This window comes from Puma concolor, chromosome E2 (genome assembly GCF_028749965.1).
Source record: "Puma concolor isolate L17-30 chromosome E2, mPumCon1.1.hap2, whole genome shotgun sequence".
NCBI lineage: Eukaryota > Metazoa > Chordata > Mammalia > Carnivora > Felidae > Puma > Puma concolor.
In genome coordinates this window covers 35,936,070-35,951,774 of record NC_141681.1, presented here as the reverse complement: position 1 = coordinate 35,951,774, position 15,705 = coordinate 35,936,070, and the positions used below count along the sequence as shown (strand labels likewise).

At 43.7% G+C, this 15,705-nt stretch overlaps 1 protein-coding gene and 1 pseudogene across 3 annotated transcripts in view; one reads left to right on the top strand and one right to left on the bottom strand.

Annotated features, from left to right (window-relative positions):
* The window catches only part of SIAH1 (siah E3 ubiquitin protein ligase 1), a 31,540-nt gene extending 26,248 nt beyond the window's left edge, over positions 1–5,292 (bottom strand). For 2 of the 3 annotated variants that reach the window (XM_086689509.1, XM_025920783.2), the window contains exon 1: positions 5,159–5,292. The gene's annotated coding sequence lies outside the window, so the exon portion shown is untranslated. The remainder of the gene's footprint in view (positions 1–5,158) is intronic. The other variant, XM_086689508.1, reaches the window with a different exon arrangement.
* Positions 4,041–6,072, top strand: LOC147573487 (uncharacterized; annotated as a pseudogene).
* Positions 6,073–15,705: the final 9,633 nt, after the last annotated feature.

The window sequence follows — 15,705 nt, the reverse complement described above, 5'->3', positions numbered from 1 at the left end:
CCCTTCAACTATACTGCCACTCTAGCACTAGGATATCTGGGATGGGGGAAGCAGCAATGTGCTTAATTGGCTGTTCACATGCTAATGAAAACTAAGGCTTGGAGAGTTTAAATCATCTGTCCAAAGCTGCACAGGTAGACATTTGAGAGATTAAGTACAATCATCAGCTAAGGCACAGAGCTTTAAAGTACAGAAAGCGTTCAAGAAACAAAAAGAATCCAGCTTGACCAGGTAGGGCAAGAGGAAATGTTGGAGGATATGGCTCCAGCACATTTTAAGAACAGTGTGAGGTATTAGTTTATCAGTCATGCGATAAATATTTACTGAGCACCAACTACATGCCAGAAACAATGCTAAACTCTAGACAAACAAGGGTGATGAAGACCAAGTCCTCACAGAGATTACAGTCTATTGGGGAGCAAAGTAGTACAGAACACTTACAGTTCAGAGGGATACTTGTTAGAGTGGAGCAAAGCAGAGAGTGCTATGGGAACATAAAGAAAGGACACCCAACTCAGGGTGGGAAGTCCAGGAACAGTGTCTCAGCTAAGTGATGTCTAGGCTGAGATTACACACTTTAGCAGGGAGACAGAGAGAATATGGTGCACATAGGCACTTATAAGTATATAATTGCAAATGGCAGGGAAGTACCCAGAGCAAACTCAGGAAAGGCTGTGTACTATCATCCATCAAGGAATTTTAGACTTTATACTGAAGTTCTTGTAAGTCACCTACATTAGAAAGCTCTCTTAAACTACAACAGGAAGAACTGAAGGGAAGAGGCAAAGACCAAATGCAGACAGACCACGTGGAAGGTAGAAGACTTGAATGCAAATGTGAAAATGAGTGAGAGAAACAATGCCATATATGAGATAACCAGATGGCAGAAAAGTCAGGACCTTAAGACTAACCGAATATAGGGGGTAAGAGCCTTGGACAGTTGGAAATAATAAAGGTTTTACTTTTCGACATGTAAATTTTAAGTATACCTTGGTACATAAAAGTGGAAAATGACCTGAAGGGAAAGACACTGTCAAGAGAATAGGAAGAAAAACTGCAGATTAGGAGAAAATATTTGTAAAAGATTTATCTGATAAAGGACTGTTACTCAAAATACACAAAGAACTCCTGAAACTCAACAATAAAACTAACAACCCCAACTAAAAACGGGCCAAATACCTTAAGAGACACCTAACCAAAGATATACAGATGGCAAATGGGCATATGAAAAGGTGCTCCACATCACCGGTCATCAGGGAAATGCAAATCAGAACAAGATGATACCACTACACATCTAGGAGAACAGCCAAAATGCAGAACACCAACACCGCCAAATGCTGGTGGGCATGTGGAACAACAGGAACTCTCATTCACTGCTGGTGGAAATGCAACTATAAAAGGCACTTTGGAGGTTTCTTACAAAACTAAACATACTCTCACCATAAGATTCAGCAATCCTGTGGCTTACTATTTACCCAAAGGAGTTGACAGGGTGTTTATAGCAGCTTTATTCATAAATGCCAAAATTTGCAATCAACCAAGATGTTGTCCTCTGGTAGGTGAATGGATAAAGTGGTACAACCAGACAGTGAATATTATTTAGTGCTAAAAAGAACTGAGCTATCAAGCCATGAAAAGACATGGAAGAACCTTCAATGCATCCTACCAAGTGAAAGAAGCCAATCTGAAAAGGCTACATGCTGTATGATTCCAATTATACAACATTCTGGAAAAGGCAAAACTATGGAGTCAGTAAAAAGATCAGCTTGGGGGAGGGATGAATGAGTGGGTGGAGCAGAGAGGATTTTTAGGGCAAAGAAACTGTTCTTCTGTACACTACAGTGGTGAATACACAGCACTCAGTATACATCTGTCAAAACTCCTAATACAGAACACCAAGACTGAACCATGGACTTTGGGTGATAATGATCTGCCAATGTAGGTAGATCATATTGTAACAAATATACCATTCTGGTGGTGGATGTTGCTAATGGGGAAGGATATCACTGGGGCTGGGTGAATATGGGAAATCTCTGTACCTTCTATTCAATTTTGCTCTGAACGCAAAACTGCTCTAAAAAAAAATTCATTAAAAAAAAATTACCTGCAGGCAAGAGGATAATACATGCGTTATCAGCATTATAGATAGGAGTAGGTCAGGAAACAAATAAGTATTGAGTGTTAGGCACTGAGGAGATAGGAATACAACACAATTTTGCCCTTATGCATCAGGTGCTCTAATAACTATAGCAACAGCCATGGAAAACCAAATAATTTAAAGGGCATTAGAAAAAACACTATTTAAAAGAAATGATTAAGGATCATACTATTATAAAGTGAAAAAAATAACTCCAGTTGGTTTTGCGGGGAAGAAGGGAGGCAGGGTGGGATGGGAAGTCTGAGGCTTTCATATATTGATTTTATTTGTAAGGTGGTGTATATCAAAAATATTCAGAATTTACACATTTACATGTGTACAGAAATTCCATAATCATAACCAAAAGTCCATAACATCTCTTTAAGCAAAAAAAGAAAAACCTCCAATCTTTTGGAAACTAAATAAATCAAAGCTTTAAAACACAATTTAAGGGGTCACTTTGCAGGGTTATGTAAGACTTGTTTTCAGAACACCGTATATACTGAAAATAAAATCCTAGTCTTCACATTATGTCACTGCTGTCTTGGCTAAATATTTCCTTTGTAATATCAATTAACTTTAGCCTAATTATAATATAATTACAGAAATTAAAGAATATTGCTCTACATCAGGTTTGTAAGAGCTTCCCAAAGCTCAGAATGAACAAAGTGAATTAAGTTTGTTTCTGAATTTGTAGTTTGTGTACTACTTATCCTGAAAAGTTCAACATCTATTAATTATACTATACTTCAGTTTGAAATATTAATAAATGTTACTAAATTATGCTGAAAAGATCCCAACAGGGGGCACCTGAACCAATTCTATAATATACCTAAGAAAAGATTTTGGCAAAACTAACTTTAGGGTTGCCACTTAACCATTCCAAATCACAAGTTTCTGTAATTTCCAGAATGAAAAATTACACAATTTGTATAATCCACTTTAAGTCTCAAAATGTACTTATCATAAAGTTCTCCTAACAGCTACCAATATCCTCTCCTCCACAATTTGAACCAATATTTCCCTGATAAAATTACCAGACCATTACATTTAAAAAAAAATTTTTTTTAATCTTTATTTATTTTTGAGAGAGACAGAGAGTGAGCAGGGGAGGGGCAGAGAGAGAGGGAGACACTGAATCTGAAGCCGGCTGAGCTGTTGGCACAGAGCCCTTGACACGGGGCTGGAACTCCTGAACCTTGAGATCATGACCTGAGCCGAAGTTGGACACTTAACTGACTGAGCCACCCAGGCGCCCCCAGACCATTACATTTATAACCATACTACCCTTTGCTCTTCCCTTATGTCTAAAAGGGGTGGTAACACCATAGACACCTAACATTCAAAAGGATTCGTTATTCCACTCTTTCAAGTTAGTTAACACAAGCCCTTGGCAGTGAACTGATCCATAAATGTGAAAGTGCTAAAAGGAAACCTCACTTAAGCACTTTGTTGTTTTTTTTTTTTATAATTCCAGACCACACAAGACCTATCCAAATTCCTTACTATATAAATTTCCAAATGCCACTATCTCAGAGTGCCTGTCAATCTACTATCTAAACCTCTGTTCATTTTGGTTAACTAAAAAAATGCAGTAAAATAAAAACCAAAGCACTAACAACATACAATGTGAGCTCACATATTTTGGTCTGTGTACTTCCAACATATCCATCATGCCAAAATGAACTCATTAATTATTAAAGAACAAGAGCCCAAGCAGCAAACATTTAACCCCACTGCTCTAAGCCCTCCACCTATTATCATCTTATCAACTCTCCCAACAATCCTACTGGACATACATACTGTCATTACACCCATTTTGCAGATAAGGAAAATCAAGCACAGAGAGGTTAAGCATCTTGCCCAAGGTCACAAACGGGTGGGACAGGATGGAACCAAAGCTGGCAGTACGACTTCCGAGTCTGTGCTCCCAACATTTAACTAACTGCTTTAAAGAGTTAACAATTTACCCTTGACAGCCGCTTATCTGGAAATGGTAAATGTTCAACTGCTAGAACAGGCAGTCTGATCGCTGCCCTATATCCAGACTCACGGCTTCTGTGACTTTGACAAATCAGCTACACAATCTGATTTTCTGAACACACAAACTGGGACTTCTCTGGATGTCAGAGCAAACAAATTCTGAATCTTTCCAGGAATGGAGAAAAGAAAAACCTACGCAACACTGTGGCCCAGGTTTCCCACATTCCTAAGTTATAATCTCAGAGACTCAAGAAAGGCCCCCAAACTACCCGAAAAATGAAGCCTAGGAAAACCAAGGTTTACAATAAAAACTAGGGCATCCCTGGCAAGCCGTTCACGCGATCTCCTCTCTAAAGACATAAACAAGGGAGGAGACTGCATTCTTCCCACCGCACAATGAAGGCTCAGGCCGGGAGCGGGAGCAAGAACGCAGCGCCATTGGGGACGGCCGCTCCCGGGGTCGCGGGCAGGCAGAGGAGGCCAAGGACGGCCAAGTCGCCCCGGCCGGCCCCCGGGCCCAGAGCGGCACCGGGAGGGGCCGGAGCGAAGGGCCAGCCACTGCCCGCACTCAGCTGACCTCCGCCATGTTGGCCGCACACCCCGGGACCCTTGACAACAAAGGCCGGCACCGGGGCGCGGGGAGCGCCCGGCGCCTCCCCCCGCCAGGCCCGCCTCCCGGGAGCAGGGGGGCCGGGCCGGGCGGCCAGGAGGCCCTTCCCCGCCCTCGCCCGACCGCGCGGGGCCGACCCCCACCGCGGGCCTGCCGGGCCCGGGGCGCCGGGGGCGGGGGCGAGCCGGCTCGCGACGGCGGGCTGGGCCGAGCAGGGGAGGGGAGGGGCGGGGGGCGGCGCTCGGCCGAGCGGCCGGGCTCTGGCCGAGACAAAGGCGCCCGGCGTCAGGGGCTACCCGCGCCCCCGCCCGAGTGGCGCGACCCGGCCCCGCCGCCCTTCCCGCCCGCCGCCATTACCGGGCCTGGGCGTCCTCCTCCCGGAGAGCCCCTCGCGGCCGGCTCCTCCCTCCAGGCCGGGCCCCACTTACCTGTGGGCGGAGAGCGCGCCTCGGACCCCGGTCCTGGCTCAAACGCGCTCCGTCGCTGCCGCGAACTCCCGCCACCGCGGACAGTGCCACCGCCTCTTCCCCGTGCCGGCACCGACGGGACACCCTGGGCCGCCGCCGCCGCTCGAGAGCGCGCCCCGCAACGGCTGTCCCGGCTCCCCCCTGGCCGCCGCCGCCGCCGCCGTCGTTTCGCGCGTCCTCGAGCCCGCCGCGCGCCCCCGCTAAATACCACACACTGCGGCGGCCGCCATGAGGAGGCGCGGCCCCGCGCGCCGGCAGCCCGGAGGGGGCGGGGCTTCCCGCGGGCGCGCAGGCGCAGAGGCACTCGTCCGGCCGGCGGCGAGCTGCGTGGGCATCGTGGTGCGGGTCTCCGAGGGTGGCGGTTGGCGCTCTGGCTGCTCGGTTACCGTTGCTGCTACTAACAGCTCGCGCCCGACAAACGCGGGCACGTCACGCTCTCGCCTGCAACCGTCTCCGCCCGGAGGAAGCTAGCGCTTGCCTGCCGCGTGGTCGAGCGTCCCCCGCGGGGCTTTGTTTCGCGCGCGGCCCAAGGGGTAGTCCCGCGCCCTCGCCCCTATTTACCGCCCCTCCTGTCGGGTTTGCTGGTTTCAGGCAGTGCCTCCACCGACCCTTCCCAACTCCACTCTTTGCCAAAGGAAAAGAAGCCGGCTGCGGCGCCCACCGACCGGGACCCCACCCCTAAACAAGAAGTCCAAGCCCCTCCGTTTGGTTTGAGCAGCTCTTCAGCAAAACCCGGATGAGTTTCAAAGGCTTATTTTAGCTGAAAAGTGGGTAGTGTGGAAAGCACGCCTTTCCCCATGTGTCTCCTCATCTGGAAGTCCCACTCATGGGACTGCATTTCTTTTTAAATAAAAAATGAAAAGACATTAACAGTTCTTTGATGGGTACAATGCATATATCTGAGCAAAAGCCAGTGTCTGAGACATTTACAAACTGGGTTTCCATGTAAGATGCTCCATAAAAATACTATTCTATACGAAAACTAAGAAGGTACTTTTTACATGGGGTATTAGAAAATATCCAGGGAGTAGTCTCCCCATTATCTCCAAACTCCTCACCAATAGGAAAGCTTTGGGAATGGTAAGTTTTTATGCAATCACTTTACTGAGAATAAACTGAAAGTTTCAGATCGAAAGCCAAAGACAGTTATTTTAAGTACTGGTGCAAGCTGCTAATTTCTGGCTTCCCTCAACAAATTTGTAGAGTGTTGTGTGTTGATACTTCTACTTCTGTTTTCAACCTAATACTTATTGTGGCTGCTCTCTTTCTATGGAACCATTATCACATCCAGTGTTTCTTGAGGTTGGGAAAGTAAAAGACCACATGTTCTTAGCTGCAAGCTATAATACTAATATATTTCTGTTATGCTTGTCCCCAAAGCCCAAAAGTCAGATGAAGAACTTTGGTTGAGTTATGTGCAGTTATTGATATGTTATATCATTCATTTATTCAACAATAAGTATTTACATAGTGATTCTAATATGTTCTGTCATACACTGTGCTTGGACATGCATGGAGCTTACCTAGTCAGGAAGACATTAACTCATTTATTCTTCAATCATTCATTCCATCAATGACAGATGCAGTGGAATAGTTCTGAGAATAGAGACAGTAGCCCTGCATTCATGGAGTGCATACAATCTAATGAGGTACACAAATATTAATCTCACAAATATATCACTAGGACTGTGGAAAATGTTACAAAAGAAATAAAAAGGTATCTGATGCCAAGAAGATACATAACAGGCCAGATAGATAATATAGGATAGGTGATTGAGTTAGAACAGAAGTTTTAGAAGGAATTAAACACATTGTGGGGTAACTGGAAGACTTGAAAAGGAGAAAAGCATTTCAGCAGAAAGCCTTGCATGCTAAGAAGCCTGCCCAGTTGCAGGAACTGAAAAACAATCTCCACTGTGGGTTTTTTTTTTCCCTTGGAGGGATGGAGAAGGGACTGAGAGGGCACAAGTCATGGGTATGTGGTATAGACAATGCTGAAGTCAGTGAGATCAGGACAGATCTTGGCTTTGTGGGTCAAGGTATCCAAATTATGTAATAGACAATACTTCTCAGACTGGTGAGGCCAAGAAAGGATTTACTGAGGGATAAAGTTGGAACTGGGCTTTGGCTAAAGGGTAAGAGTTGTCCAGAGGAAGATGGAAAAGGCCTTCCAAGCTAGGGTAACATATGGGAAGCCATAATCACAAAAAAGAATGGTATGTCCAGAACTGAACATGATAGGGATGTAGGGCTCAACTAAGGAGATTGGCCAAAATGAGTGAAGGCCGACCAGGGAGAACACATCTGTCTAAGAAAGAAACGAAGGCCTGAGCCAAAAGATGGCAAAGAACATGTTCAGGAGGGTGTTCAAGAGACAGTTGGATCTGGAGTGAAATCAGTTGGATTTAGGGGAGGATAGGATGTGAGGAAGAGCCAAGAGCCAAGGTGTCATTTCTTATTGGGATTAGGTTCTAAATTCCACCCATAAAGAAAAATATATGTAATCAAAATAACCCTTAAAAATCCTTTCAATTGCCCATAAATTAGCCTACATTGTCTGTTAATACAATCCCATACCAGATATGTACGTATAGATGCCCAACATTACTTACACAAAATATAACTTTACATTATTTAAACTGCAGTTTCCTCTCACATTTTTTTGGAGGTGGGGAGTTGTTATAAGGTCAACAGAGTTCAGTTTCACTGCAGCTTGGAGGTAAGTTTTTCATTTTCACAGGTGATGTGTTGGGAATAGTCACGTGGCTTCATACTGGTTTGTAAAGGATGCAAGCAGTCACTTTCTGGCCCTAAGGGGGAGGAGCAACACTGGGAAATTGCTCCTCAGGACCTCTTGGCCTGTGCTAACAGTGCAATGGGCATTAACCAAAGAAAACTTGCCAATATGAAACTTGCCAAAGTTCCACACACCCGGCTTTGCCAAAATCAAATTTTGGCCCCCTTATGTCCCTGACCAGTCTCCTATCCAACAGCATTTTGTCCATCTGAAAATAGCAGTCTCACCTGGCCCACTGCTGACAGGAGGGAAGTCACCTTATTAGCTGGTGGACTCTTTTAAGCCACAGGGGTTCCCAGGACAAAGCGTTCCCTGGAGACACCACACAGCAATCTCAAAGGGTTGGAACTTTTACCTCAGCTACTCAGAAGCAACTCTGCCCCTGGAATTCTAGCACTTGCTTTCCTTGGCTTTGATCGTGTCTGCTCTCAGCTAGAAGAGCCAAAATTACTTCTTCCTTCTCCAGCTTCCTGGTTATGCAAAACTAATCTCATTTGATTAATTTCATCTGTACTAATCTTAACCAGATCTAGAAGGGGCTCCGTCTGATTTAGTTCATTCCTATTGGAAGTATGAACAGCTGATAGGTGAGACACAAACATCACTACTATCAATGTTAAACATTTGAAGGAAAATAGCCCAATTGTGAAGTAATTAGGCATCCTTTTCTGAATAAAAAGACAACTGTAGGGGTGCCTGGATGCCTCAGTTGGTCAAGCTTCCAACTCTTGATCTCAGCTCAGGTCTTGATCTTGGGTCATGAGTTCAAATCCCGTGTTGGGCCCCCGCAATGGACGTGAAGTCTACTTACAATATCAAAATTTTTAAAAAATAAATTAAAAATTAAAAAAAGACAACTCTCCTTCCAGGACATCTAATCTGTAGAAAATCATTTTGTAAACTATAAAGCCAACCCCACTAGTGCTCTACCTGATAGTGTTTCAGGATGAGTGCTGAATATTTTCAGGCCATGCAGGGAAAATATTTCAAGGTAGGGAGACATCCTGTTCCCCTCAAATCACATCAAATGGTAATTCCATCTACTCCAATGAAACATACAGTGCTAGGCCTGTAGCTGACCCCTAGTAACTGCTCTGGTGATACTAAGCAACTTGACTTTCCTCTTTCCTACTTATGAATAAAGAAGACACTGATGACACATCTACACTTTGGGATCTTAAATGAACTCATAATAACCTGATATTTAATATGGGTCAGATACCCACTCACTGGCATCTTCTCAAAGACAATTGTTCTTTTCATGATGCCTGGTGAGATTCTACCCAAGAGATGAAGTAGGAGCAAGTAGAATAAGTAGAAAGTGTTTTACTACATTGGTCCATGATTTTTAACCACTGAATCGTGTTCACCATTAGCTATCATTATTTCTTTCACATGGGAATTCTCTAAAAATACACACATACACACACATTCTTCCTCACCCCACATTCCCTTACATGACTATTTTTAAACGGTTATATTAATTAAAAGCACTTGGGCACATCTGTCTAGCCAGATCTTTGGGCATACCAGTGTACTTAATTTAAGAAACATGAGTTCAAATTATATATAGTCAAATTACAAATATTTTGTGTTATATTATATGTTATACTCAGATATACTCCATATCATCCCTCCAATACAATACAATGCTATGGTAACTTTCCAAATGCTCCCAAAAGCTCAAAGCCTTAGTCTCTCTTAACATAGCTCTCCCTCCCCCCAGTCACCACTGCCCTTTTCCCAAAGCACAAATCCTGCTTTTGTTTAGTCCTTGCTTGGTGCTGCTCTAATTAGTGGATTTCTGAATAGGTCTCTGCAATCCCTGAATTTTTAGAAGGCCCATATTTCAAATTTCTCTTCCATCAAGCCTCTACTAGTTCACTGACTAATTTGGTGAATGCATTAATATCAAGGCACACAGGCTGTCCTGTAGTCAAAGCAAATTGTCCTTTGCATGGATTATACACAATCTCAGATAATGTCAAAGTTGTCAGTACAGTTGTTTTACTATGGACCAGTTCACACGACCAAACCCATCACTCTGTAATCACTGATGGCCTGTTTGCTTCCAGGCAGTCATAGAGAACTCCTGCCCAGGAAATGACTGCTAACTCCTCTTATGTTAGACCATCAATACCCATTTATCATTCAGCTTAGTTCCTTCAGGATAGCTCTGAAGACATGTTAGCATTTCCTTCCAAGCTTAACTCTGCTGCTAGCCAAACGGAGAGGCTTTCTGGCCTGAAACTGGGAGGCACTCCTCCCTCCCAAATAGATTCCTATCAGCTTTGCAAAGGAAAGCAGGTCCCCAACATGTCAGACATGCCTGAAGCAGAGCAGAAACAATGTTTTCTTTATCAGACACACCTGTTGCAAGCCATTCTCTGTCTGGGGTTAGTGACTGTATTAAACAGCATCCAAAACGAATTCTGCCAAACATGGTAGAGAAGAAATTGGAGATACACCATGAATGTCTAAAAAGGTGACTGGGACTAACTGTAGAAACTTCCAGAAAGCCCAAATGATCAGAAAATGCATTAGCCCACAACTTCTTTCTCCTTGCATCTAATCTATTTCTTCAGGAAAAAGATTACAAGCTAGTCAATAAATTTTGCAACAAGCTAGAAAATCTTGCGGGCCTATATGCACCTGGTGGTCTGTGGGAGAACATGATATTAACAATTATTTTCCAAAGGTCAGTCTTTAAATCATTGAAATGCAGCTAGTATACGTCCTGAGGCTTTTGCTATACATCCTGCCCACCCTCACTGCTCCCCCCACCCCCAGTACACACATAGTCATTTCCAACGATCCAAATCTTTTCTTTATAATCAGGATTTAGCCCTTTTAAAAAATTATATGTTGATTTCCTGTTATGTGCTAAGGAGTAAAGGCAGGGACAGGACACATTCACCACTGAGTCCCCATTAAGAACGCAGTGCCTAGCACAGGGCCCTCAAAGTTTTCATTAAGCAAATGAAGACTATTAGACAAGAACCATGTGATTAAAAACTGGTTGTAGATGGAATCTATTTACTGTTTTTCTTGTCCATGCTTTCACTCATTATTAGCAGATATCTTTTCCTTCTTTCTTAGAAGAACTAGCATTTGTTGAACTCCTAACATGCTTAAATTTACACACTACTTAATTTAAAATTAGGAATATGTAGGAAGGGTGCATTTCAGGATGAGGAAACTGAAACTCAAGAAAGGGTGATTTTTCCAAGGACACATACTAGTAAGTGGTGGAGTGAAAGTTAACATTCAAGTCCACTGGACTCCAAAGGCTTTGCTCTTTGCTCCGTGCCTGTGTGTTCCAACTAAGTTGTGCTGATCTGTAAGGGTTTACACATGAATTATTTTCAAGTTCAGGATTTGCATTTTAATAATTTTATAATTAATAAAAGTTTATGGTATATTATCTGGACAACTACATACAACTATCTATATTAATTAAAAAATTAAGGCATAAAGAGAGAATTGGGTGCTTCAGTCGGTTAAGGATCCGATTTTGGCTCAGGTCATGATCTCAAGGTTTGTGAGTTCAAGTCCTGCGTTGGGCTTTCTGCTCTCATTGTGGAGCCTGCTTCAGATCCTCAATCTCTCTCTCTCTCTCTCTCTCTCTCTCTGCCCCTTCCCCACATGCGCTCTCTCTCTCTCTCTCTCTCTCTCTCTCTCTCTCAAAAATAAGCTTAAAAAAAAATTAAGGAATGTGTGTAACTGGTAGGGTGTAGTGGTGACTACCAGAAACACTGAAGTTGCAGATGGCCACTAGGAAAGGGGGTTCCAGATAAAGACCCAGTGAAGGAGAGGGACAATGACTTTCATTTGAATTATTTTTAATCACCTGAATTGTGTTGCTTTTATAATTAAAGACAATAAAGACAACAAAAAGTCTTTAAAGACAAAGTCTGTGAGTTTAGTTTTTTGTTTGTTTTTGAGAGAGAGCATGAGCGTGAGCAGGGGAGGGGCAAAAGGGGTGGGAGAAAGAGAGAGAGAGAGAGAGAGAGAGAGAGAGAGAGAGAGAATCCCAAGCAGGCTTCATGCCCAGCGTGGAGCCCAATGTGGGTGCAAAGTCTGTGAATTCTAGACTTGAGTACTAAATTAGTGACCCTTGACAAGTAATTTAACCTTGTTGCCTTCGTTTCCTCATCTATAGTAAGAGACCTCTGTTCCAGGGTAGTTGTGAATATTAGATGAGTTAATCCATGTAAAACATTTAAGGCAAGGCCTGGCTGGGGTAGAGAGAACACAACAGGGGCAAGGGGATGGCACTGTGGCAGACAGAATAATGGCCCCCCAAACACCCACAAGTAATCTCCAGCACTGTGACTATGTCCCCTTACAGGGCAAAAAGGACTCTGCAGATGGGGTTAAGGATCTTGAGATGAGGAAATCATCCTGGACTGTCCCTTGTAATCACAAGGGTCTTTAATCAGGAAAGATGGGAGGAAGAGAGTCAGAGAGAAGGACATGTGAGGACAGAAGCAGAGATCAGAGTGGTGGCAGGAAAGAGCCTTGAGCAGGAAAAGCAGGTGGAGTCCAGAAAGCTGAAAAGGCAAGGAAACAGACTCTCCCCAGGAGTCTCCAGAAGCAACCAGCCCTGCAGACACCTTGGCATTAGCCCAGTGAGACTGATTTTAGACTTCTTGACCTCCAGAACCGTAAGAAGATACATTTGTGCTGTTTTAAGCCACTGAGTTTATAGTAATTTGCTCCAGCAGCACTAGGAAGCTAGCACAGACACAAAAGGAAGTATAAGCCCTCAGTCAACAAAGATGGAAACAGAAGTGACAGCCCACTAGGATGGCACCCTTTCAAATATCACAGAACATCTGGATACAAAGCAAAAACCGTCCCAGGGCAAATCAGCCAACAAAGTGAAGGCAGAAGGATGTCTTCCTGGTTTAGTCAGGACGTTAGGACTGAAGAGGCCATCAAAGCTCATTGAGCTGCATGTTTACATGCAGGGAATCTCACAGCCTTTTAGTCCCTCAAGAGAAAGCAAATGCCTGCCTGCTAATATTTTAGTGCGACTGTCCCTACACATTTGAACAATTGATTCTTCATAACTGTCTCTTTGGTAGTCAGTAAGAAACAGCTTCTTGCTGTTCACCCCTTAATCAACAGAAACATTGATAAACCCGACTGACTTTCCAGGTGTATATGTGTATTCATAGACATTTCTTTTCTTTGTTCTTTATTTCTTTTAATAAAAATGTAGCTCTCAAAGATATCCTGAGAAAAGCACTCAGGCTTACAACATTACAGCTTTAATGAGCCAAGAATTCTATTTTTTCCCTATTACACAGAACAATAATTCTTAACAGCTTAAACTTTCAAAGCACTTCACAAGCATTTAATTAATCCTCTCCACTGCCAAAGAGAAGGAAACTGATATTCATAGTATCTCATCCTGACATCCTTTAATTTGGCAAGACTTCCGCTGGCTTTGAAAAAGTGTCTGTACCCCTAAGGTTATTTGGGCCACTGTTGCTTAATCGGTCCTTCTTACCTAATGAAACCTGGTAATCGGAGCGGTTTAAATTGCCATCTCATCAGGCCTAGATGGGGCAGAGAGAACTGCTCTGAGCCTGGAAGAGAAATGGCAGTGATTCCCTCAGAGAAATGACAAAGCTCGTCTGTACCGAACCTGCGAGATGTGGCTCGTGATTAAGGCTGATTGCCAATTGCTTCAGAGACTGATTCACTCCGCGGAACTGGGGCATGATGTGTATCATGAGGCCTTCTCAGACCTCAGCTCTCTTGAGGCCCAGAGGGAGCCAGCCGCTGAATTTTACTGTGCTCTTTGCTTAGCCTCTCAGATGCGTGGGAAGCTCTAGGAAGCCCTACTTTTCTCTCTGTTCAGACCCGTTTCCTGCCTAAGGTCTCAATAACATAGACCAGCCATGCCATCTTGCAGAGCGAGCCAGACTCTCTGTTAGCCCCATGTTCCAAAGGCCTTTTCCCTCCTCAGCCTCCCACCAGGCCTGCTCTATTTACTATATTTTTGACTAGCTAATCTCTTTCACTCCATTATGTCAGTTACACAGGGGCCACAATAATGTCAAAGCCCATTTTCAATTCAAGGAAACAAAACTCAAGAAATGCTTTCTGAGTGCGTGCTGTGTGCCACGCACTGTGGGATCCTAGCTAGACAAGGTCCCAGACTGCAAGAACCTTGATTTTAAGTAAGATAAATAGCCAAATAACTATAATACAATAATGGAGGTGCCAACAAGCTGTTGCTGAGAGAAAAGGGCATGAAGAGAAGGGAACATAGCATTTGTAGGGGGTAGGAAGGAATCACTGGCAGGTTTTTGACAGAGGTGGCATTTAATATAGCCTTTAAAGGATGTGATTTTAGTGAGCCTAATGGGAAGGTGTGACATCATGATATACAAATAAATATATAAAAAGAAATATAAAAGATTTGTATTTGGTCCTTGTCCCTGACAGAAGCACCTGTGTTCCAGACCCTTCCATTCCTCACTCGGTGTACCTCTCCATCTGTCTGTTCTTTTGTATCCTTTATAATATCCTTTATAGTAAACCGGGAATGGTGAGCACAGCACTTTCCTGACTTTTGTGAACCATCTGAGCAGATTACTGAACCTGAAAGGAGGGGTTGTGGGAAGCCATGACTTCTCAGCCGAGTCAGACAGAAGTGTGGGTACCTTGGTACCCATTCCTTGCAACTGGTATCTGAATTGGGGGCATCCTTGTGGAACTGAGCCCTTAAACCTATGAAATCTTATGCTGGCTCCAGGGAGTTAGTGTCAGAATTGAATTGAGTTGTGGGACATCCAGTTGGTATCAGACCAGCTCAGCATCACTGGTCTCACAGTATGTGAGGTTATGGTGCTTTGATGTTTAACCTGCAAGGGGCTTGAAATCCCAAGATCTGAGGTGAAATCCTACATGTGTCACTTACTCCTGATGTGACCCTGGGCAAGTTGCTTCACTTGAATAAGCCTGTGTTTTCTTGTCTCCTAAAGCCAGGAATGGTTTTTCCAGTGGAAAAATCCCACACATTTGGTGTCAGAAGTATTGTGAGTAAAACCAATTCAGAGAGGGTATTCCATACCAAGAGACTGGGACGTGTGCAAGGTGTGCTTGGGCAAATAGAAGCCCCGTTTGGCTGGGCCCTCAAAGAAGTACAGATGGACGGCTTTGAACCAGATTGTTCAGCTTTATGGGCTGAACACTTGTTGATGTGTTGCCACAACTTAGATTATTCCTGTACCACTGTCTGAATATTCTCCAGATCCACATATCATCTGTACTCTACTTCACGTCATTCCTTATCAGCTCACTGTGTTATGTAAATTTTTTAAGATTTTATCTTTAAGTAATGTCTACACCCAACGTGGGGCTCAAACCCACAACCCCAAGGTCAAGAGTCACATGCTTTACCAACTGAGCCAGCCAGGCACCCCTATGTAAATATAATGAACACTGTATCAGGGGTCAAAAATGGCCCCACAGACCAACTACCCCACCGTCTGTTTTTGTATAGCCCACCAGCTAAGAATAGTTTTTATATTTCTAAATGGTTGAGAAAAAAATCAAAGGAAGAATAATATTACATGACCTGTGAAAACTATATGAAATCCAGCTTTTAGTGCCCAATGATAAAGGGTTTTTTTGGGACACAGCAGTGCCCATTTATTTACACATGGTCTATGGCTGCTTTTGTGCTGTGACA